Raw genomic sequence first — 25201 nt, 5'->3', positions numbered from 1 at the left:
CGAATTTCTGTCCACAGTTCTTCAGGCATTCTGTCTATCAGACCTAATTCCTTTAATCTATTTGTTACTTCTGAATGGTCTAGTGGTTTTCCCTACTTTCTTCCATTTAAGTTTGAATTTTGCAATAAGGTGTTCTATACTATCAAATGAGTTGAATTCCTATGTTCAAAGCAATTAATTTAGGCAGTTTAAAAGCACCGACAGTGATACAATTAAAAAGTATTACTGGTCCAATATTTCATATTTGCAAATTATCAGTCCATCCTGAATGAAGGTACAGAGAAAGGGTGATGAACAACACTTCAAGTTACACATGTTCAAGTTCATTGAAAAGCATAGATGCTCTTCTCCCTTTAAAGTAATTGGATGAATCCACACAAAATAAGCTGATTTTATAAACACTGTTTTCCTAAACAGAAATAGATATATTTTCTTTGTAGATCATTTCAAATAAAAAAATTCCATCATTACACGTTTTCATCAGTTTGGTCATCAAGTCTTTCATTCATTAACTAATAAAAATAACACAAAACAATCACTAACAATACGAGCTCTAATTTATCTGCTCAGTATCTCATTTATCTTTCTCATAACAGTAGGGCTAATATTTTAGAAATAAAGAACATTTAAATTTAGGAATTCAGGTAATTGTCAAATATTTGACATATCCAATCAGAAATGGCATCAAGATTTAAGATAAGGTCACTTCGCAGTTACAAACTTTTCTCACTACAACATATTAAAAGGGTTGCATTTTGAATCTGGTGCATTCCATACAGAATTTTAATCTCCAACAATCTTGCAAAGTTAGTGTTTGTATTTCTGTTGTCTAACTGGAAAACTATATCCAAATGACTCACCATGATCACAGAGCTACCAGACTCTGAGCTGGAACTTTTTCTTCTGTCTCCAGATCCACACTCTCCCTGCTAAGCCAAGCTGTTGGTATGTGAATTGAGATGTGAGCATACATTTCAACCAGACTAATTTAATAGTTAGATTTGCAAAAGCAAAGGCTAGCTGAGATTAATAAAGAATAATATGGGGTGAGATTTTGAGTCTATGAGGATAGAATTAAGGAGAAAAGAGATGTTTCAAGAAGAAAACAAAATAAGGAAAACCAAGAGGTTTACCAATATTGACCACTGTACTGAAGAATTGATGCTTTTGAACTGTGGTGTTGGAGAAGATTCTTGAGAGTCCCAATATTCACTGGAAGGATTGATGCTGAAGTAGAAACTCCAATACTTTGCCCACCTAATGCAAAGAGCCGACTCATTAGGAAAGACCCTGATGCTAATGAAGATTGAAGGCAAGAGGAGAAGGGGACGACAGAGGGTGAGATGGTTAGATGGCATCACCAACTCAATGGACATGAGTTTGAGCAAGCTCTAGGAGTTGGTAAAGGACAGAGAAGCCTGGCATGCTTCAGTCTATAGGGTCAAAAAGAGTCAGACATGACTGAGCAACTGAACAACAACCATTGTATCAACTTGAGTGAATGACTTAACAGTGAGGAGTCTGTTGATTCATCTTCAAAAGAAAAGTAATAAGATTGATACAAAATATATCGATTTGAACATTAGATGATAATTCACATAATGTGAATTGCAACAATAAACATGCATACATCATTATGTAAATATACACAAATAAATAATGACATATTCTATATATTTACTTTAATCTCTTTTAATAGTTTTTGTTAAGTTTTGTCTTATATCTAACATCAAAGCAAGAGACACGGGTTTGATCCCTGGATCAGGAGGATCCCCTGGAAGAAGACATGGCAACCCACTCCAGTATTCTTTTTTTTTTTTTTTTTTTTTTTTTTTAAATATTATTTTATTAGTTGGAGGCCAATCACTTTACAACATTTCAGTGGGTTTTGTCATACATGGACAGAGGAACCTGGCAGACTATGGTCCATGGAGTCACAAAGAGTCAGACACGATTGAAGTGACTTAGCATACACATGTGTGTTATTTCTATAATTGTATGTCATTCTTAGTATTAAATATAGCTCTATATGATGTTTCACTTATTCTATAGTAGATTTTGAATAATTTTTATTTACATATGTATAATTAAATCATGTAATTTGTAGCCAATAACTCCAAGATCCATTCTTCTAATGTCTGAATCTCAAGGAATGTGTTTTAGCTCCTGGTTGTTTCTTCTCAGTGTTCTAATGGTTATATTTTTCCTCATGTGTTTTACAAATTCTGATTAGTGAGGAGTCTTCAAAGTGTAGGTTGAAGGTGCATGGCTACCAGGGTGATATATGTTACCTTCTCCCAAGCAACCAAGGGTACTTCCTAATCAGGACCACTTTAAAATAAATGATTACATGATAGCTCTTGTATCTCAAAAATGGTTATACACATGAGAACTTTGCACTGATCCATGGCCAGGAATTTATCAGAAATGCTATTTTTTCATACTCTGGTCCAAAACTAAGACAAGGAAGTATCCTTATTATTTTTTGTTACAAACTTTCACCAAGTGCGTAACCACTGAAGCACACTACAGGGACCTCTGTTAGACTTGGCAGACTAGGTTGGTTCTCTGTGCCCTGAATGAGGCTCACTGACTTGGAGATTCTGCTCATCAAGATTAGTATCTGCTCCATACCATCAACTAGGTTTAACTCGGGTTTAGTTCTATGAATTAATATTTATTTTTTTGACTTTTGAAGATTTCCTGAATTTTGCTGACATTTTCATGTTTCATCTAGTATATTTTGACTTTCGTGCTAGATGGATTTTCAGGGTATTGAATTTACCATATTAAGAGAAACTGAATGTACTGAATCTGTTTTATGTTTTGATAATTCACAATGTTTCAAAAACAAAAAACAATGAAAATACTCTACCATAGACTGCACTAAAGGACATCCTAAAGAAAATCAGTACTGAATATTCATTGGAAGGACTGATGCTGAAGCTGAAACTCCAGTACTTTGGCTACCTGATGAGAAGAGCTGACTCATTTGAAAAGACTGTGATGCTGGGAAAGATTTAGCGCAGGAGGAGAAGGGGATGATGGAGGATAAGATGGTTGGATGGCATCACCGACTCAATGGACATGAGTTTTAGTAAACTCTGGGTGTTGGTGAGGGACAGGGAAGCCTGGTGTGCTGCAGTCCATGGGGTTGCAAAGAGTCGGACATGACTGAGCGACTGAACTGAACTGGAGACCACACTACATCAGTATGCAACACAGCTTGAATTCATTCCCCCTCACTACTGAGGCCTGAGTTGATTCTCTGTTTCCACATCTACTCTTAAGCACCACTTAGCTGATCTCCATTTCTAAAATGAAACTTCACTTGTGTCCACTTACGAATGCCAGGGAAGTTTGAAAGCGCCAAATCAATCTAGTTAACTTGTCCTTTCAGAAAAGTCTGTTTAGATATACATGGTAGGGCTTCTCAGCAGCCTCCAGACATCCCAAAGTGATCCTTCCCATTTTAACAAGAAGTATTAAGTTCCAATTTTGTCTAATCATTACCATGGCTGACTCAGAGCTTTCCCATAGGAAGCCAAATGTAAACAGTGCTTTGTATAAATTGCTTTCTTTTCCCTCTCTCAACTGAACATCAGAGTGATGTTGAAAATACATTTCCTTTGTATTTATTTGTTTTAATTTCCAAATGAGCTTAAACAACAAAAAGAATGGTTATGTCAATACACATAGTTAAAGCCTATCATGTTGTTTTTGTAAACACCACTAATTTTGGAATGAAAATATAAAAGAAACCACCAAGAGTTGAATACAATGTCATAACACATCTTTTGTCTGTCATTTTCACAGGTCCATGGTGAAATGGATGCAGTTATAAGATCTGTCCAGGCAAGAATACCGGCGTGGGCTGCCACTTCCTTCATATCCCTCTCCAGGGGATCTTCCCGACCCAGGGTATGTTTCCTGTGTCTCCGGCACTGGCAGGTGGGTTCTTTACCACAGAGTCACCTGAGAAGCAGCTGTTACAGTGTTCACAGGTAAAACTAACCCCAACTAATACAGATTTGGGTACCTGGAAATTAGGGGCCAAAAAGAAGGAAGTAAGAAGCAACATGTAATAGGACCTAAACTTGAAGCCTTTGCTTAGTGGAACTGGTCGGGTGGGACATCTCAGGAATTGAGTTATTGTCTCGTGATGGCTTATTATACCCAGACTGAACACGGATAAACCTATCTCCAGCTGTTTCTTAGGCAGATCACATGTCAGTATACTAACATTAGGGAAAACACCAAGAGCTATTACAAAAACTCAGATGATTAATTTTTGCTGGCTGCTCCTTGTCACTTTTGGCAAAGCCCTGAGAAGAGATGAAGGTTGCCTCTCCTGGGCTGTCTGCACGCCACTACGGGGGAGTGTAAGTGAAGTGTCTCTGTCTGTCCGGGTTGCCCTGTAAACAAAACAAGAATCAGTACATGCATGCTCAGTCACTTCAGTCATGTCCCTCTCTTTGTGACCTCGTGAACCATAGCCCACCAGGCTCCTCTGTCCATGGGACTGGGTCCAAGCAAGAATACTGGAGTGGGTTGCCATGCCCTCTTCCAGGGAATCTTCCAGACCCAGGAAGGGAACCTGGGTCTCTGTCTCTTTCACTGGCAGGAGGATTATTTACCACTACCACAACCTGGGAAGCCCTATGAATCTAGTAAACCACAGTTTTGCACACCGAGAAAGTAGCATGCTTCCCTTCTCCAACTAGAGCAGCTACCATCCACGGCTCTTAAATAGCAAACTGGGTAGGAGATTAAGACCCAGAGCTTTAATTTCAAGGGCCTTCTATTAAACATTTTATGCCCTCTGCACCATTTTTCTAGACTCCACTTATTTCCAGGGCAGGTATAGAAATGCAGACATAGAGAATGGACATGCGGACACCGGGGAGAGTGGGACGAACTGGGAGATTAGGACTGACATGTATACGCTGCCGTGTGTAAAGTGGACAGCTAGTGGGAGGCTGCTGCATTGCACAGGGATCTGTGCTCGGTGCTGTGATGACCTAGATGGGTGGGATGGAGGCTGGGGGTGGGACAGAGGGGATACGTGCATACTTACAGCTGACTCAGTTCACCGTACACCAGACACCAACACAGCACTGTAAAGTAGCTATACTCCAATAAAAAGAAAAAACTCTATGCCCGACAATGGAGGGGGGTCAAACCAACAGCAAACTCAGGTTAAAAGTGTTGGCTTTCCATTCAAGCCCCTTGTTTAAGAAATCCTCAAAAGAATGTTTGCCAGAGAAGCAGCATATCTTTGTGTATGTGTATATATATATGTAGACCTATATACAAACATATGTAGGTTTACATCTTATTTGTAGATATATATCAATGTATCACTATGATACACAGATATGTAGGTATAGACTATTTATTTACTTATCACAGGAAAGTATCTGATCGTAGGTCTGGCTGAGCTAGCTCCAAGTCCCCTGGATAAGGATTCGGGAATGCAGGATCACCATTTGGGCTGAAAGCTGCAAGCTTGGGGTAAAACGTGAGGTCCACAGCACAGGCAGAAGCACAATTACAGGTGTAGCTGCTGCTTCACACCAGGGAGGTGAATCAGCAGGTCAGCAGCATCGCAGTGGGCCCACAGGTCAGAACAAAGGGACGGTGCAGGTCCCGGAAGGTAGAGAACCCTGCGATTTTCCTGGCATTTTGTCAGGGAAGTGGGAGGAGGGAAAAGAAGCCAGTCAGTCAGATCCGTGACTTGAAAGCTACAAGCTCTGAGTATCTGCTCAGGAAAGGGCCAGGAGCAAACAGGCAAGAAGTCTATTAAATGTGTGAAACAATTATATTTTCAAGGAATCGGTGAGCCTGACAAGAACCGCAGTTTGTTCACATCTGAAATGCCCTGGAGTCTCCAAACTCACACCCTCAGAAAGCTGTCCACCTCCCATGAGCTGCTTCCCAGGTTGGCAGGAGGTGTGGCTGGACGTGGAAAGTAACGGAGGGGAGGGGTCGCCCAGAGGCAGAGCCAGCTGCTCACAGAGGACAGATGTCGGGGAAGATCTGCTGGGAAGTCAGAAACAGAAGCAGGCAGAAGGTCAACAGTGGCTGACCCCACTGCCCACAGTGAAGGAGCCATTAACCCATCCCTCGTGGATCTGACAACTGCTAAGAAGTAGTGACTGATTTTCCAAGTGAGAGTTTTTAATTGCAGTTATCCTGTTTTTGCATATTAAAAAGCAGAGACATTACTTTGCCAGCCAAGGTCCGTCTAGTCAAGGCTATGGTTTTTCCAGTGGTCATGTATCGATGTGAGAGTTGGACTATAAAGAAAGCTGAGCACTGAAGAATTGATGCTTTTGAACTGTGGTGTTGGAGAAGACTCTTCAAAGTTCCTTGGACTGCAAGGAGATCCAACCAGTCAATCCTAAAGGAAATCTGTCGTGTATATTCATTGGAAGGACTGATGCTGAAGCTGAAACTGCAATATTCTGGCAACCTGATGCAAAGAACTGACTCATCAGAAAGGACCCTGATGCTAGGAAAGATTGAGGGTGGGAGGAGAAGGGTAAAACAAAGGATGAGATGGCTGGATGGCATCATCAACTCAATGGACATGAGTTTGAGTAAGCTCCAGGAGTTGGTGATGGACAGGGAGGTCTGGCATGCTGCAGTCCATGGGGCCACAAAGAGCCAGACACGACTGAGGGACTGAACTGAACTGAACTGATCCTGTTTCTATGGATGATTGTGCTCATGTGCTCAGTCACGTCGAACTCTTTGCAACCCTGTGGACTGTAGCCCACCAGGCTCCTCTGTCCATGGGCTTTCCCAGGCAAGAATACTGGAGGGGGTTGCCATTTCCTCCTCCAGGGGACCTTCTCAACCCAGAGATTGAGTCCATGTCTCCTGAGTCTCCTGCACTGCAGGCAGATTCTTTACTGATGAGCCACTGGGGAAGCCCATGGATAACTGCGGTTATTCTTAAGTGTATATTAGAAGTGGTGATAGCAGATGACTTGTCTTTGCATTTCATATAAGTGAGCTTTTCAAACAAGACGAGTTTCCGTATACCATTCACCAAGAAATGTGCCTTATCCAGGTATTCTGGAATCTGAGTTGGATGACAATTAGACAGGGGAAGTGGGTGACCAACTGGACTGTCAAGTAACTTCCCATCTTCCCAAGAGACAGCTTCCCATCTTCCAAGTGGTAACATTTTACCTGGATCATGTCTTCCCAAAGTAAAGGTTACATCTCTTCGTCTTAACTTGCAACACAGTGTGGTCATACAACTCAGCCCTGTCCAAGAGGATGGAAGCAAAAGCATTGCAGGTCAGCTCCTAGAAAACTTCCTCTAAAGATAAGGGGCATATGGATATGTTCCAGTGTCTCCTAGTTTGTAGTCCATGGGAACGTGAATAGAATTTGTATCCTATTCTTGTGTGAAAACTGCATAAATCTTAATTATGTTAAATTTGCTCATAGTGCTTTTCAGGTCAACTATATCTTTCTATTTCTTTGCATATCCATTCTATTAATCTTTGAGAGTTTGATAGTGAAACGCCAACTAAATATCTTAATTCATCTACTTAAAAACTAATTGGAATATATAGTGGAACAACATGTAACTTTGTTCTGTATTTTCCAGGTCTTCTGTAAGTGTGTTATCATACTTTCCTGATTTAAAAGATAAAAAGAGAAGGAAAAAAGATAAGTGGCAAGCACCTTCTGTTTGTACCTTCAGTATCTATGCCTCCATTTCACTACTGGAAATGGAATCTGAGAGTGGCTGCCTCTGTCCACGAGTTGGGGGACAGAGCAGAGTGCTGGTGGGTGGTGACCTGAGAGGAGCCTGGATCCCTGAGACTTCACTGAACAGCACCCTTTAATAGCACTGACCTTCCTGATCCAGACATTTACACTTGCCAAAATAACGTAACTCCAAACCCTCCCGAGGAACGGTTTTCCTACAATGTCTTTAATGACGCAACACGCCTTTTATCCGTGTATCACTCCTCACCAACGCACACCCTGCTTCATTTCTTAAAGTGCTGCCTATGGTTTTAACTGAACGGTGCCTTCAAGCTGTCTTTCTCTTGTCCATCTGGTGGGTAGTCACTCAGAGCCCCTTCTTGGAGATTTCTAAAATGGACGTTTCTACCCATTCGTTACAGAACCGTGTGGAAGCAAACACTGATTCAGCTCTCTCACTTGGGCTTCAGAGTCCCCCATCTCATTTTTGTGGCCACTGTCTTACCATTATGTTTAAGCACGGCTCATGAGTTCCACTAATTAAATTGTTCATGAAGCAAAATGTAGCCCAGGAATCTTATAAAGGCTCCTGGTTGTAGGAGTGTTAAAACCAAACAGGGCTCTACAGACTGTTATATCTTGAACTGGATGGCACCCTATCATTATATTCTGTCTTATAGGCTTCCATAACCTACCTAGCTATCTTCATTCAGTTTTCCATCTTGATTATTACTGAAGAGAGCTTTGTGGGATCACCGACTACAAGATGGTAACTTCATCCACAAAGACGATATTTAAGATAATAGAACAATTGTAGGAAACAATGTTGGCAATTGCACATCAGATATATCCAATTTTAAAGTGGCTTTAATACCAACATTTCCGAAATTCTGTCCTCATGGTAAAGGTTTGGCCACATATGTACAAGTTACATGTTTAAAAAAAGGAATTCTGTAACAGTAAGTTTGAACAAGAGAGTGTTAAATTAAAGTTAACAGGTTTAAATGTGCTAGATGCCCTTACGGTAGTAGCAGTGGTTGAGTTGCTAAGTCATGTCTGATTCTTTTGACCCCACGGACTATGGCCTGGCAGGCTCCTCTGTCCGTGGGATTTTCCAGGCAAGAACACTGGAATGTGTAGCCATTTCCCTCAGCAGGGGATCTTCCCAACCAAAGGATCAAAGCTGCATTTCCTGCCTTGCAGGCAGGTTCCTTACCACTGAGCCACCAGAAAGTCTCCACGGTCAAGGCCACCCCTGAGCAGTGGAGGCTCAAGCTGTTGGGTATAGCTGAGATGGTGTTTCTCAAACTTATCGGACTAAGGACCCTGTTGCCCTCAATAGCCCAGGTGCCGTGACACATAATGGATACATGCTGTGTTGCACTGTCAGGACCATTTGATCTTGGGCAATCAGGAAGCAAATGCAGCTCCCTGGGACTTCGGAACCCACAGTGGCCATGGCACGATGAGCAGTAACTTACTAGTTTTTTTCTACTCACCCGAGTCAGGGAGTCAGGTTGAATAAACAGGTCTTGTATGTAAATTTACTGGGAAATGCTTAAATCATAAAAAAAAAAGTCTGGAGGCTAGTATTAAACTCCAAATCTGACGATCCAGAAACTGCTAACGTTCGGAATAGCGTCCACAGCTTTCTGGAGGCAATGACTGCACTCAGCAAGATCAGCCCGCAGTTGTCATAAATCATGGACTGTTTGGCCAAGATGCCCAATGAGGCATACAATCTCAATAAAACTGAAAAAGTCTGAGTTCAAAAATCTCACGCACCAGGGAAGGGTGACAGAGAAAGACCTTCACTGGCAGAATATCTCTCAAGTGTGGTATTCTGTGTACAAGATTGATCAGATCTTTTACAATGAAAGACTGATGTAACAAATGACCTCTAGAAGGAATAGTTGTAGCTGTTTATTCTCATGTAAGGCAGGTTTGCCAATTTGACATTTTAATGAAATCAAAGTCATTCCGAAGTTTGTATAATAGAATAAAACCACTAGTATGAAAAATGATCTAACCTCACAGTAAATTGGACCCTGAAATACCTAATCACCTTATCACCATCCAGTTAAAAGCCATTATTGATGTCAGGAGCAGTTTCTCATTAATGGAGACCCAGAGAAATCAAAACCCACACTTGTATAACTGTGTGTGTGTGAAGTAGGGGAATGGGGTCAACTATTTTGGTTGAAAATCAAATTTTATATTTTTCCTATATTTATAATACATAACCTCCAGAGTTGTGGTGATTTCAAGATCAGCAAACCACAATTTTTCTACCCACAATTTTCAGCTGTTCATTTCTCCTCGGCATAAAAAATTGCCTGCTTTCCATACCACTTTTCAGCAATAAGAAACTGTAGTTAAAAATATATATCATGGTTAAGACTGTGTCTAATTGCCATTAGCAAAAAAAGAGACAGTAGTTCTACACTGGCAAATTTTGTTACTCCCTGTCTACACAGAAGAAAGGATGGCAGAGCTTGTCGGCTGTGAAGTAGATTATAGTATATATATTAAAGTAGGGTTTTTTTTTCCTCCAGGATGAATAAACAGGTCTAATATAGTTAATTTTATTTAGAAATGCTTAAAAAGTCTCTGGAAAGGACCTAAGGTATATTTTTCTTTCTTCCTTATCCAGTTATTCCTGGCTACAAACTTATATTACCATTCTCATCTTTTTCTCTCTCCCTCACTTAGTCACAAATCCAGACTCTCAAGAAAGAAAGAAAAAACAAGAGACAGACCCTAGAACAAATTACTTCCAGACAAAATATAGAACAACTCCCCTTAACTCCACATAACTCCACGGCTAAAACTAAGTCGGTTAAAATTACTAATATAGTGAAAACCAAAGAATCTTCACAAAACTTTTGATAAAGAAGCTTCACATTTATCAACTATCTGGGACCGACATCCTACATCTCATTTCTAGATCATCATGTCTCAAAGTTGTGTCACTAAGGCATGATTTATCTGTCTTGGGTGGGGGGATGGCAGAGGTGGGCAAGAGGTTACCAAACTTTGCCAATCTCTCATCCCAGACCTGCTGAGTCAGAAGCTCAAGCTATGTACCTTTTGGACTGGTCCACCTACTGCCTATAACCTGTTTCTTTAACAAAGTGGTGCTCAAATTTTGGTGGGTTGGAATTACCTGGTGTACCTGTGCAAACCACTGGTGTCCTGCCCCACCCTGGAAACAGGTCATTAATCAACTGGGTTCTGAGCATTAATAATCTGAACAAACTTTCCAAATGACCCTGACACTTCCAAATCCCACAGTTTTGGGATTCTGGCTTTTCATCTATGTCGTATAAGCTGAATGGCCGTAAGCAGGCAGGGAATAAAGATTCAATTAGGAAAGCAGGTACCCAGGTTTTCCTCCACGTGAATAGGCAAGACTTGAGATATATCTCATTTCAGTCTGTATCAATACAAAAGTAATTTTTTTTTAAAAAATACACATTTTATTAATAATAAATATCTTACAAAAGATATGTATAGCAACACATATATATTACAACAAAATTAAAAGAAAGGGCTATTTTAACACTAAGGTGGTTTGCTGACTACTAAATGATTTACTTAACTCTCTTTCCTAGAGTTTAGAGACAGACCAAGAATACACAGCAGGGCTTGTAGGCCGAGCATGAGATCTCTCAGTTCACTTCAGTTTAGTCGCTCAGTTGTGTCCAACTCTTTGCGACCCCATGAACTACAGCACGCCAGGCTTCCCTGTCCTTCACCAACTCCCAGAGCTTGCTCAAACTCATGTCCATCGAGTCAGTGATGCCATCCAACCATCTCATCCTTTGTCATCCCCTTCTCCTCCTGCCTTCAATCTTTCCCAGCATCAGGGTCTTTTCCAGTGAGTCAGTTCTTCGCAGCAGGTGGCCAAAGTATTAGGAGTTTCAACTTCAGCATCAGTTCTCCCAATGCATATTCAGGACTGATCTCCTTTAGGATGGACTGGTTGGATCTCCTTGCAGTCCAAGGGACTCTCAAGAGTCTTCTCGAACACCACAGTTCAAAAGCATCAGTTCTTCAGGGCTCAGCTTTCTTTAAGGTCTAACATTCTCTAAATACAGAAAGCCCTTAACTGTTACTATTAACAGGTATGTAACAGCATAGCAGCAGGAGTGCTGAATGCTTGCTGTCTGTCTGTCTGTCTCCGTCCTCCCCTCCCCACCCCCACCCAGCAAGCAGCTCACTGCCCATCTCTAGTAAGCAGGATTTCTCTCCTGACTATACTCTTCAATAGAGAGACGTAAAAACTCCAAACGTGTCCCTCTTCTCTTCAGACAATGCACCAGGGACTTACTAAATGCTCTACCAACAACCTTCAAGTGCTTAAATCTGTTAAGGTGTCCCCTCCTCTTTCTGCTTAAAGTCATAAAATCATTCCTTCCATCTGACCCTGGGTTTCAAGCCGTCCCTCTGACCCCTGCACCCTACTGTCCACAGACTGGCCAAGCCCAAGTAACTGAGTGGCTTCCCAGCCCGGTAACCACCTGTGATGCGCTGTACCTGTCCCCTTTCTCCACCAGGTATTCCATCACAAGGGACTGGCTTCCTTCTGGGTCGAGTCTTAGCTTCAGTTAAATTGATAAAACAAACAGGCCATTGGAATAATGAGGTTCCAGTGGTCTGGGAGCCGAAAAGCAAACCAAAATCTAAGTTCCTAAATGGCTCAAGGTAATGAAATCAGAACACCGTGCTGTGTGCTGTACTGAGTCACTCAGTCCTGTCTGACTCTGCAACCTACAGACTGTGGTCCACCAGGCTCCTCTGTCCACGGGGATCTTCTAGGCAAGAATACTGGAGTGGGTTGCCATGCCCTCCTCCAGGGGATCCTCCCAACCAAGGGATCAAACCTGGCTCTCCTGCATTGCAGGCGGATTCCTTACCATCTGGCCACAAGGGAAGCCCTAAAATACTGGAGTGGGTAGCCTATACCTTCCTCAGGGGATCATCCAGACTCAGGAATGGGACCAGGGTCTCCTGCGTTGCAGACAGATTCTTCACCAGCTGGGCTACCCAGGAAGCCCGTATGTCAATGGTACTCTTCCCACCTGTTCCACCTTCTCACCCCTCCCCCTCCCCGCACTGTGTCCACACGTCCACTCTCGGCTTTCAGCGACAGCTAGTTAATCACGTCCTTACTTCCTCCCACCCGATTCTATACTGTCTGCCATTCTCTCCACAGGTGAGGTGCTCCTAACCATGTCCCCCTGACACTGACTGGTTCCAGTCAAGTTTGCTCAAACACACTCTTACAATTTTTGATATGCCTCATTTTCTCTTTTAACAACAGTTACAGAGGACTCATAGCCTAATGGTTAAGGTTTGAGCTTTCACTTCTGAGGCCTGGGTGTGACCCTTACTTGGGAAACTAAGATCCTGCAAGCTTGCACCATGTAACCAAAACAAGACTTGAGCTTCCCAGGTGGAGCTAGTGGTAAAGAACTCGCCTGCCAATGCAGGAGACGTAAGAGATGCTGGTTCGATCCCTGGGTTGGGACTAGCCGCTGAAGGAGGGCATGGCAACCTACTCCAGTATTCTTGCCTGGAGAATCCCATGGACAGAGGAGTGTCCATGGGGTCACACAGAGTTGGACATGACTGAAGTGACTTAGCATGCATGCATAGAGGACTTACTAGATCTTAAGTACTTGATAATATTCACATTAACAGTAAAAAATACATGAGTGCACATTTGTGAAACAAAATCAGGCTGATTTTCATGCCTTAAGTTCTCCACACTATCCAGGCAGAAAAATTCAACGATTGTGCAGATCAATATAAGTACCGTTGTATTTTGTTGATTTTGCTCTCTTTGCTGAAGGATGGAAAAAACAGCCTCACTGCCATTCCAGTCTTCACTCACCTGGCATGCTTCAACGCCTTTAGTTTTCCCCTGTGTCACCAACCCAAATGAAGTGGTCTGCTGAGGAATATATGGGGACTTCCCCAGTTGTCCAGCAGCTAAAACTCTGTGCTCCCAATGCAGGGGGCCCAGGTTCTATCCCTGGCTGGGGAACTAGATTTTACGTGTCTCAACTAAAGGTTCACATGATGCAACTAAAGATTCTGCATGCCACAACTAAGACCCAGCATTATATATATACATATATAGATATAGATATAGATTTTTAAAAAGGAATGCATAATGTTCTCCTTCCAGAAGGCTGCATAATTCACTGACGGAGGTGGCAGAATGGACATCATAATTTACTGTTCACTGTGCGTTATCCTATAAGCACCTAAATTCAGTATGCTGATAGAGGTCAAAGTAATCAAAAAAGGTAAAAGCCCAAGAACTTAAACGTTCGCACAACCCGAAAGGATGTCTAATGGCCAAGATCTCATTAAAAGATAAGGTCTGCATGCAAAGGCAGACAAAGGCAAGAGAGGTGGGCAGCCTGAGATTGACGGCGCACCTGCAGCCTTTGCCCACCTGAGACTTCCACGCAGGGGTCAGAAGCCAAGGGCACCAGGCACTTCAGATCAATTTAGAACAAAGAGCTTTCTCCTCCTTCCTTCCCTGGGCTCCAGGTGCCTGAGTTCCTCTATACAGGTCACTTCATCTCATTATCTAAAGAAGTTTAAAAATCCACTTATGTCTTCAAAAAGAAGACTTCAGTCCTTGACACTCAGTGTGAATGCTTTTAAAGCAATTAAGGTCCCTGTAGACAAGTACTGTTAAATGCAAGATTTAGGAACAAGTGCAACAAACAAGAAACACACATACACACAATGTCCCAGTATGGTCCAATTGTATTTCTACATGCCATGCCTGACTTCTAATTTACTGTGCCTCTTATTTCAATAAAGAACAGAAGGATGTTAGTAAACATGCTTGATTTGCCAATGTGATTTTCCAAAACGTGACTTTACTTTGTTGCTGCCACTGTCAAATTCACACTCCAAACCTCCTTCTTGAGTGCCCCATGTCTGCACTTGTTGGGTCTCATAAGAGTGCGGCTCTAGGCCCAGGTCTGCGAAACGACCACCTCTAAGGCATTGGGGTAGAGACTTCACTTCCTTAGGATTTAGGGGGGTGAACGGAGTTGTAGTAAAAGCTTTAATATTATTTTTGGAGCATGTATTTAAGCATCTTCTATGTCAGAAGCTCTGCAAAAAATGTGGAAAATATGACAAGTGTGATCAGTCCCGGCCCAGAAGAAGCTTAATTGAACAAGAGAATCAGAGAGAACTGACCATTACAGTCCATCATGATCACTGCTGTGGCATCATCTTGCCTGACCCTCTATTATGTTAGACCCAGTCTGACTCACCTCAATTTGATTTGATTTGATTCATCACACATACTCATGTGGCCACACCAGATACCTTGTCATCTCCACAACTTCACCATATTTATAACAAAATTCTAACTCCAACACTCTAACCTCCCCATTTTATGACTTAATTAGTTCTAACACAGCACTTATCTGCCTTGCGGTTGTTGTTCAATCACTAAGTCATGTCTGAGTCTCTGCTACCTCAAGGACTGCAGCACGCCAGGCTCTCCTGTCCTTCACTGGCTCCTGGAGTCTGCCCAGGTTCATGCTCATTGAGTCAGTGATGCTGTCTAACCATCTCATCCTCTGCTGCCCCTTCTGCCTTCAATCTTTCCCAGCATCAAGGTCTTTTCCAATGAGTTGGCTCTTCTTATCAAGTAGCCAAAGTATTGGAGCTTCAGCTTCAGCATCAGTCCTCCTAATTGTTATTAAGCTCTGACTGCCTAAAGGATTGACTGGGTTGGTTTTTGCCTATCAAGGTCATATTGATCCTCTGGCCCCTTTAAATTTCCCTATACTAAAATATAGTATTACTGGATGTATAAAATACTCAATAAAAGTAAGAACAGAAATCAATGAAATAGGAAACAAGGTTTAAATAGAAAAATGTTAAACATGCAAATTATGGTTTGCTAAAACAATAATAAAGTTTATAAAATAATAACAATATTTAAGGAAAAATAAATTCAAGGAATACAAATGAAAAAGTCAGTATAGACATTAATACATAAAATATTCAATATATAAAAAAAGAGTAAATGAAGTTTATGTCAATACATTTGATAATTTAGACAAAATAAAATTTCTTCACAAACAAAATTTACAAAAACTAAAACAATACTAGAATTCTAATCCTAAATTCACTTAAAATTAATACCTTTCATTAAAAACTTTATATAAAAATATTTCAGGCCCAGTTGGTTTTCCTGAGAAATTCATCATGGCATTCAAGGAAGTAATAATTCAATCTTACATGAAACCCTTCTATGAAAGGATTTGTATGAAAATAATACAAAAAATGAGACACTTACCACCTCATTTCATGAGGCCAATATAAATTTGATAACCCAAATTCACCAAGATCATTACAAAGGGAGAAAAGTGCAGGGCAATTTTTCTCAGTAGTTAAAGATATAAACCCTAAATATAATACTGGCAAAGAAAAATCTAATGACATATTAAAAGGGAACTCCATGACAACCAAATAATTTTGCTCTTATTAACAGAATAAAGAAAGAAAACATAATCATCTCAAATACAGTAAAAACCACTGATGAAAATAAATGCACATTTATATTTTAAAACTTATCAGCAAACTCAGAACTACAGGAAATTAAATCCCCTCCTATTAACCTATTTTCCTCTTACCTCCCACATGAAAATATTTCTGACCATTTAATCCACATTATCTCTGCTTTTCTTCAGCTTCTATTTTCTACAATAAACAGCCTATTTTTCTTATTATTTTCCCCATATTTGCTTATATAACACATGTAATGAAATCTGAGTTTTCTGCAGTATGTGGATAGTCTCCCAACTAAATTATCATCTACTAGAGGTGAGGGCCTATGCATAAGGCATACATTTAAGAGACTAAAAATAAATCATTATTTCTTTCAGTAAATACAAAGTTGGACCATGTCTCAGACACTAACTTATGTGTTCTAAATAGCCAAAAGACACAAAACTTACCCACAAGAAATTCAATCTAAAAAAGAAAACAAACATATTTATGAAAATAAACAATAAACCTAATGGGAAAGTCAAAGAACAGCGTAAGAACAGGAAAATATAACCGTATTTGCATGTATGCTTAGTTGTGTCCAATTCTTTGCCACCCCATGGACCAGAGCCCACCAGGCTCCTCTGTCCATGGAAGTTTCCAGGCAAGAATACTGGAGTGGGTTGCCGTATTCTCCTTCAGGGAAACCTTTCTGACCCAGGGATCAAACCCACTTCTGCTGCATCTTCTGCACTGGCAGGCGGATTCTCTACAAGATTTTTTTGGGCTTCCCAGGTGGCTCTAGTGGAAAAGTACCCGCCTGCCAATGCAGGAGATATAAGAGACTCGGGTTTGATCCCTGGGTCAGGAAGATCCCCTGGAGGAGGGTGTGCCAACCCACGTCAGTGTTCTTGCCTGGAGAATCCCATGGATGGAGGAACTCTTGGAGGCAGAGTCTCAAAGAGTCAGACACAACTGAAGCGACTTAGCACGCACACGCGCATGATAAGACTTTAGACCTTAGTTTCTATCTAAGTATTTATTGAATGGAAGAATTATAATTTTCTCTATATAGTCTCTAATATAGGTATATGCAAATAATACTATTTCTTATATGTCCCTGTTATCCCCTTCATAGGTTGAACTAATGCAGCTCTTCTATCAATAAATAATTTATCCTTTAAATAAGACCACATGCATATTGGGAGGAATTCTAAATTAAAAAAAAAAAAAACTTAAAGCACTTGAATTTCACTGCAACTGTAGGATTAACTCAGGATAACACTGACCAAGTCACTTGGTCTTTCTGTATCTCATTTTCTTCAACTACAAAATGAGGGAAATAATTACCCTGGGTTTTCAGATTGCTAGAGAGCTGGAATAAGAGAAAACAGGCAAAAAACCTTGGTCAACTGTACATGGATATATAAATGAAAGATACTGTCAAGCCAATGTTAACACGATGACCAAGTTTCACAGGATGAGTACGATTCAAGAAAGTCCTGTAATCAGACTAGTGTTTGGATATTTGGTAGCTTTGGAACAAGCAGTTGGAATGGTGGAAGCAAAGACAGAGACAATGGGGAAAATGATAGAGGTTCTCTAAAACAATAGCTCCAAGAAAGTTGCCTGCTAAAAAACAGTGCCATTACATATAGGGGTTTGGCAAATGGCAGTAGGGTGTGAGTTGGGGACCCAGAACACTGGTCCAAGCCTTAGGGTGAGCTGTAACTTCAGAGGTTGTACCAGGCTGTGTGGATAGAGATGGCGCAGCGGTCAAGAATCCACCTGCCAATGCTGGAGAAGCAGGAGGCGTGGGGTCCTCTCCTGGGTCGGGAAGATCCTCTGGAGGAGGACACGGCAATCTCCTCCAGTATTTTTGCCTGGGAAATCCTATGGAGAGAGAAGCCTGGCAGGCTACAGTCCATAGGGTCACAAAGAGTGAGACATAACTTGAGTATACACGCACGCACACGCGCGCGCACACACACGCAAACACACACAGTCAATCATCAGTTCCTAGACAGACAGCACAGCAAGGAATTATTTTCACGCTCTGAGAGCCTCAGTATTTCCAACTACTCTCCCTTCCTTACTCAACATACAGAGAATCTTAAAAAAAAAATAGCTATTTGGCCACAGAAAACTTGCCCAGTGGAGAAAAGAGTGGCAGTCGGGGCCAAGGGCACTGTTCCTCTGCTTGAGAACACACCAGAGGGGTGTGATGTTTGTGGACAGGGTCTCAGAAGAAGCTGGCACACAACAACAAATAAGGTCAAGTTGATGTCCGTGCGATCAGAGCAGAGGAGGATTAAAGAAGAAACGATAATGAAAACGCAGTAACACTGTATTATCTCTGGTGAGTTACTGCACGGACCAAACAGATCAAATGCACCCTGTTTCTGTCTTTGTAAATACTAGACTCCAACTCATTCATTTTATACACAGTTATAGACCCACAAGTCTTTCCTGGTGGCTCAGATGGTAAAGAATCTGCCTGCAAGATAAAGGAAGCGAGTTCAATCAGGAAGATCCTGGTCAGGAAGATCCCCTTGATAAGGAAATGGCAACCCACTCCAGCATTCTTGCCTGGAGAATCCCCATGAACAGCAGAGCCTGGGGGCTACAGTCCATGGCGTCACAAAGAGCTGGACATGACAGTGACTCACACAGCCACTTGGAACCACACGGCAGAGCTGGGGACCAAGACCACATAGGATGCAAAGCAAATACATCTACTATCTTCCCTTACAGAAAAGTTTCCTAATCTCTGTGTTAAGAGGAATGGAAGAAGCCAGATATTACAGGGAACAGAAACTCTCCACCAAAGCCCAGAGCAAGAAGTGAGGTCTGATGTCTGAGAAGAGCCTGATTGCAGGAAGTGGGGATACTTGGGCCAAATAAACAGAACAATTACAACATATATGCATCATGTTATTTAAAATGAATTGAGAACAGATGAATAAAATCCAGCTCTTTGATGTCCTAGTTCCTGGATTTTCTCACAGATGTCATCATCTCTAAAATAAATATTTGAACTAGATGATCTCTGCAGTCCATTCAGGCCTCAAGGTCCATGACTGTAAGCATTTCCAGTGTCTCCAAGAGTAAGAGCCTTGCTCTTCTGCAGGAAAGAGGCCTTATTTCATTCATTTTCTTCTAAACCAAAAGGGAAGAAGCACTGATGTGGATTATCACATTTTTCCTCTTTAACACGTGTTGATGAAAACAGTTGATTCTTGTGGAAAAGACCTTTTGAAAGATCTCAAATCATAAAGAAAACTGAACTGGGAACTGCATTCACATTTTATATGAATACGGAGATGACAGGTATCAAGTGGGCACATGTCTTACAAGAAGAAAATAAACATTTTCCAGCTGTGAATTCAAGAATCAAAACTCACACCACCCTCACCTTATCCCCAAATCTCCCCATCTCCTACGCCTCCTGTCTCAGTCAATGGCAATACTACCTACTTAGTGAGCCCAGTGGGGAGAAGTAGCTATTAATGGCCTGTTTTTTAGTCTCTGCAGAGATTTCCAGAGCATATGACCAGTTTCCAGCCTACATGACAGGGTTCCCAGCTCTCTTTTGTTGATGTTGTTCAGTCACTAAGTCGTGTCCAACTCTCTTGCAACCCCATGGACTGTAGCCCACCAGGCTCCTCTGTCCATGGGATTTCCCAAGCAAAATACAGGAGTGGGTTGCCATTTCTTTCTCCAGGGGATCTTCCAGACCCAGAGATGGAACCTGTGTCTCCTGAATTGCAGGCAGGTTCTTTACCACTGAGCCACCACGGGAGCCTTCCAGCCTTCTGTAAAGCCTCCAACATCCCCATCTCAGAGAAGGCAATGGCCCCCCACTCCAGTACTCTTGCCTGGAGAATCCCATGGACGGAGGAGCCTGGGAGGCTGCAGTCCATGAGGTTGCTAAGAGTCAGACACAACTGAGCAACTTCACTTTCACTTCTCACTTTCATGAGAAAGGAATGGAGAAGGAGAAGCCTTCCAGCCTTCTGTAAAGCCTCCAACATCCCCATCTCGGAGAAGGAAATGGCAACCCACTCCAGTGTTCTCGTTTGGAGAATCCCAGGGATGGGGGAGCCTGGTGGGCTGCTGTCCATGGGGTCGCACAGAGTCAGACACGACTGAAGCGGCTTAGCAGCAGCAGCAGCAGCGTCCCCATCTCTCTCCCTCTCCATTGCTACTCCACTAACTGGTTTAATCCCCCATCTTCCTCTTCTGGAATCACAGCGCCCTTCCTGGTTACACCGCCCCCCCCACCCTGTACACATGTGGTATTTTGTTTGTCTCCACCACTGAGGCAGTCTGGAGAGTGCTGAGATGATAATAAGTAATGACAGCAACTGTCTGAAACGTCTTGCTGGCACATCTCCACGCCCCACTGATGTGCAGGACTGCCTTTATCCAACTGCATCCAAGCCTCACCCTGCTAACTAAACTCACCTCCCGATGCCCACGGGCACCTGTTTATAGTTACAGAGATGACACAGGTCCAAGGAACAACAAAGGCACTCATCCTAAGAGATTATAAAGAAAACAGTGGCACTCTATTTCCAGTCATAAACAGCCATACAAAGTTCCTGACTGCATTTTATATGATGTGTTAGTGTAATGCATAAATACAGCAATGCAGCCCACACGAATTGAGGAAGAGTCTGCTTGCTCTCCTCTACATGTACTAAATACTATTTGGCCTATTTAGAATTTATTTTTTATATTGGTATCATGCAATTTGGATAAATTATAAATAGGCTTGCCTAGTTGCTCAAATTAGACACACATGAACGTAACTCAATGCATTAAATCTATGGGGATAGTTGATTAACCACATAGAAAAAAATAAAATTAGATCTTCATCCTACACTATACATCAATAAACCAATTTCAGTGAATGATAGCAGCAAGTATTATAATACAATTAAAGATATATAAAAATATAAAATAAAAATAATGCATATCTACTTATCTGATGGAAAATATCAAAGTGGCATTCTGAGCAAAGGTTTTCATGTAGAGAAAGTTGATAGAGTTAACAACATAAAAAACATTTGCTTAAAATGCAAAAAAATAATATCAAATAGGGTATACCATTTTTAAAAATATTACATATGTTATGTTTAAAATAAAAAGAGATCTGACAAACCATCCAGAAAAGAATGATTCAGCTAAGGAAAAAACAAGCAAGGAAAAAGTAGACAATTCACAATGAACTACATAAACATATCATTGTTCATTTCTGTCTCAGGACTGTTTTATAAAGATTCAGATTTAAACTGAAGTTAATTTTTTTCTCAGAGAATATTTTTTAAACCCTAATTTTAACAGTTGGCCTGAAAAAGAAAAAACATATATTTGTCAGTGTACCTAATTTGACCACATGTACCAGTTACATTAAAATATTAACTTTATAGTCATAATTCATCTTGAGAAAAATCAGAGATGTACCAAAAGGCCTATATACAGAGATATTCATCATCAAAACATAGAATAAAATGACATGTTTTTGAAAGAGAAGAAAATTTGCTCACTATATATATATATATAAAGAGCAATCTGAAATATATATATATATATATATATATAAAACTATAAAAATGTAGGGGGGCTTCATAAGTGGCACAGTGGTAAAGAATCTGCCTGCCGATGCAGGAGATGCAAAAGACACAGGTGTGACCTCTGGGTCGGGAAGATACCCTGGAGGAGGGCAAGGCACCCCGCTACAGTGTTCTTGCCTGGAGACTCCCATGGACAGAGGGGCCTGGGGGCTACAGTCCCTGGGGTCACACAGAGTCAGACCCGACTGAACCACTAAGCGCTCGCAGAGCACATAAATATGTAGGAAAAGAATAAGAAAACGCAGACCAGAATTTCAAGTGAGACTTCTGCTCTCAATCAAAATGGGATAACAGAACAGATTTATCCACTCACTTGAAACAACTAAATATTACAACAAAATATATGAAAAAAAAAAACAAAAAAATATCCCTCAAAACACTGGGTGCTGAGCAAGGCAGTAACTTTTAAGACACGGGAAGCTGGGAGTGAACAAGATGAGCTGGAAGACTACTCCCACTTACCGCTTGGAGAAAGTTTCCGGGTCACAGAACAGGGAAGAGAGACGCAGTCAGAGCCAGGAGCTGAGGGGTCAAAACTGGAGGTCCGACAACGTCAGGAGGGATGTAGGTCTCAGCATCTCAGACACGGGAGAGATGCTGGGAAGGAACTCCACAGACCTGCAGGGGGCGCTCTCACGAATTCTGCTGACTGCTACGCATCAGTGCGCGCCTGTGAGAAATCTACCAGAGACCTGGGGGGAAAATACCTGAAGGATTAAAGGGAACTGCTTCTGGAGCTCCAAAAGGGCAAGAAACCGTGCCTGCCACCCAAAAGGGCACAGTAACAAACATAAGTCAGAGGGCATCAGTGCAAGTGCTAAAAACGGGTCTAGGCTCAGGAAGACATGTTCCCTCTAGCAAAGCCTCGAAGAAAGATCTCCAAGTGACTACACCCTTGCCTGGTAGCAAGCTCTGAAGTCCTGGAGGTATAACAATACATCCAGGACCACGGTACATCCACTGTGTCCATCAGCCAGTCAAAAATTACAAGGCAAATAAAAACATAGGAAAATATTACCCATAATGAGGATAAAACTCCATCCATTGAAACAGATCCAGAAACAACAGAGATAATAGAATTAGTAGACAAGAATATGAAAACAATTTCTACTACTGTATCCCATATGTTCAGGCAGACAGAGGAAAGAACAAACATTTAAGAGTCAAGGAGATATAAAAAGATCCAAATTGAGTTTCTGAGCTAAGAATTACAATGTCAGGGAGGAAAAACACACTGATGAGATTGATATCACATTAAACATGGTGGAAGAAAAGATTAGTGAACTGATGAGTGATAATTCTCATTAGCTTTCTATTGCTTTTGTAACAAATTATTGCAAACTCAGTGGCTTGCTAAACACATTTGCTATATTCAGTACTGTAGGCCTGAGGTCCAATACAGGGCTAATATCAAGGTGTTGGAAAGATTGCTTTCCTTTTGGAGGTTTTCGAGGAAAATTTGTTTCTTTGCCTTTTCCAGATGCTAGAAACTGCCCTCATTTCTTGGTTCAAGGTCCCTTCCTCTATCTTCAAATCCAGAGGTGATTCATTGAGTTTATCTCGTGTTTCATGTCTGTGATCTGTTCATCTGCCTCCTTCTTCCACTTTTAAGAGCTCATGTGATTAACATAAGCTTCCGAGATAAACCAGCATAATCACTGTATTTTAAACTCATCTCAATAGAAATATTAGTTCTATCAAGACTAAAGAACAATATTAGGAATGAAGAAATATCTCAGATAAATGACCTCAGCTTCCCGGTTCAGAAATCAACACAGAAAAAGTTAAACCCAAAGTAAGCAAAAGAAACGGAGAAGGAAATGGCAACCCACTCCAGTATTCTTGCCTGGAAAATCCCATGGACTGAGGATCCTGGAGGACTACAGTCCATACAGTCGCAAAGAGTCAGGCAAGATTGAGCAACTGAGCACACACGCATGCAAGCAAGAGAAAAAACAAACAAACAAAAAAACAGGTCACAGTAGAAATCAGTTCTTAAAAAGGAAATATATGTATACATTCCATTTACAGACTTTTCTCTACTCGGAATTTTGGTAGAAAGAAATGGGCTTCCCTGGTGCAGAATTTTGATAGAAATAGCACATGGATATTTTCAGAATTTAATAAATACATTTAAAAATCTTCGGGCCAGTAGATTTAAAACAAAGATCATCTTTAATAAAGAGTAAAGCATATTCAATACTGAGATGCAACTATAGTCGAAGTCTTCAAGAAATTAAAGTCAGCTCTTAGGAGGGGAGGATATTCTTTATCAAGGCCATGTTTCAGCAGGCACACAAAGTAACAACTCCATGCATACATTCATTAATTCCACAAACATGTTTAAGCATCTACTTACTGTGGCCTAAGCAGCATTCTGGGGCCTGAGGATGCATCAGTGAAGAGCCCATAGCGTTGGGCTTCTGGCTCGCAGCGTATGGACGCTGTGACTAGGGAGGTCGCCAACAGCGTCTGGACCACACCCCTCTTTCCATCTCCACGTGTGGTCATTTGCTGCTTCTGACGGAGTTTTTCAGAGACGTTTCACCTGCACATGGGGCTGCTCCCTGACCACGCACCTCTCCTCTTTCCGCACCCTTCCCCTTTCCAGGGCTTGGAGGCACGTTGAACGCGTGAGTACGTGTGCATGCGTGCTGAAGGGAGCGCAGGCTAGGCCCCTGCCAGATGCATCGCGTCTTCCCATTTAATACATCCGGACTTGCCTGGGGTCTAGCCAACAATGGAAAACCTAAGCACAAGCAGTGACCTTCTTTGTACCTCACAAACCCTATTGCTTCTCCCTTCAGTTGGCTCCCTTTTGGATCCCAGAAAAACAGTAGCTTCCATTATCTCCTCCATTTCAATTCTGGTCTGAGTTTTAATCTTTTGTAGCAGGGATTCTGGGCTATATTTTTTAAAAAGGACAATGTGGATATGTCTTGTCTCTGACCCTAACTCGGGTGTTTCCTGGCTCCATGGCAGTAAAAAGGTTGAAATGGAGATTTTAGAAAATGCCTAGAGAATGGTGTAGCCTAAAACCACAGGTTGGCGTAATTAGTGTCAATGGCATAGCCCTCAAATCAGTATTAACTATAACTTTTTTTTAGGTCTTTACTAAATTGTGCATTCTTTTAGGGGCTGTGTTGCACTCATTTTATATCGTTAACGTCTTACAAAATCTCACGTGGAAGAAGCAGCAGCCAGTAAATATGTGTTAATAATAATGGCTAGCAATTTCATCTACAAACTTTGAATTTTACTCAGGTTTTGCTAAGCACAGCCCAAAGGAACAT

Source organism: Muntiacus reevesi, chromosome 11 (genome assembly GCF_963930625.1).
Source record: "Muntiacus reevesi chromosome 11, mMunRee1.1, whole genome shotgun sequence".
Taxonomy (NCBI): domain Eukaryota; kingdom Metazoa; phylum Chordata; class Mammalia; order Artiodactyla; family Cervidae; genus Muntiacus; species Muntiacus reevesi.
Note: the sequence above shows the minus strand (reverse complement) of the source record.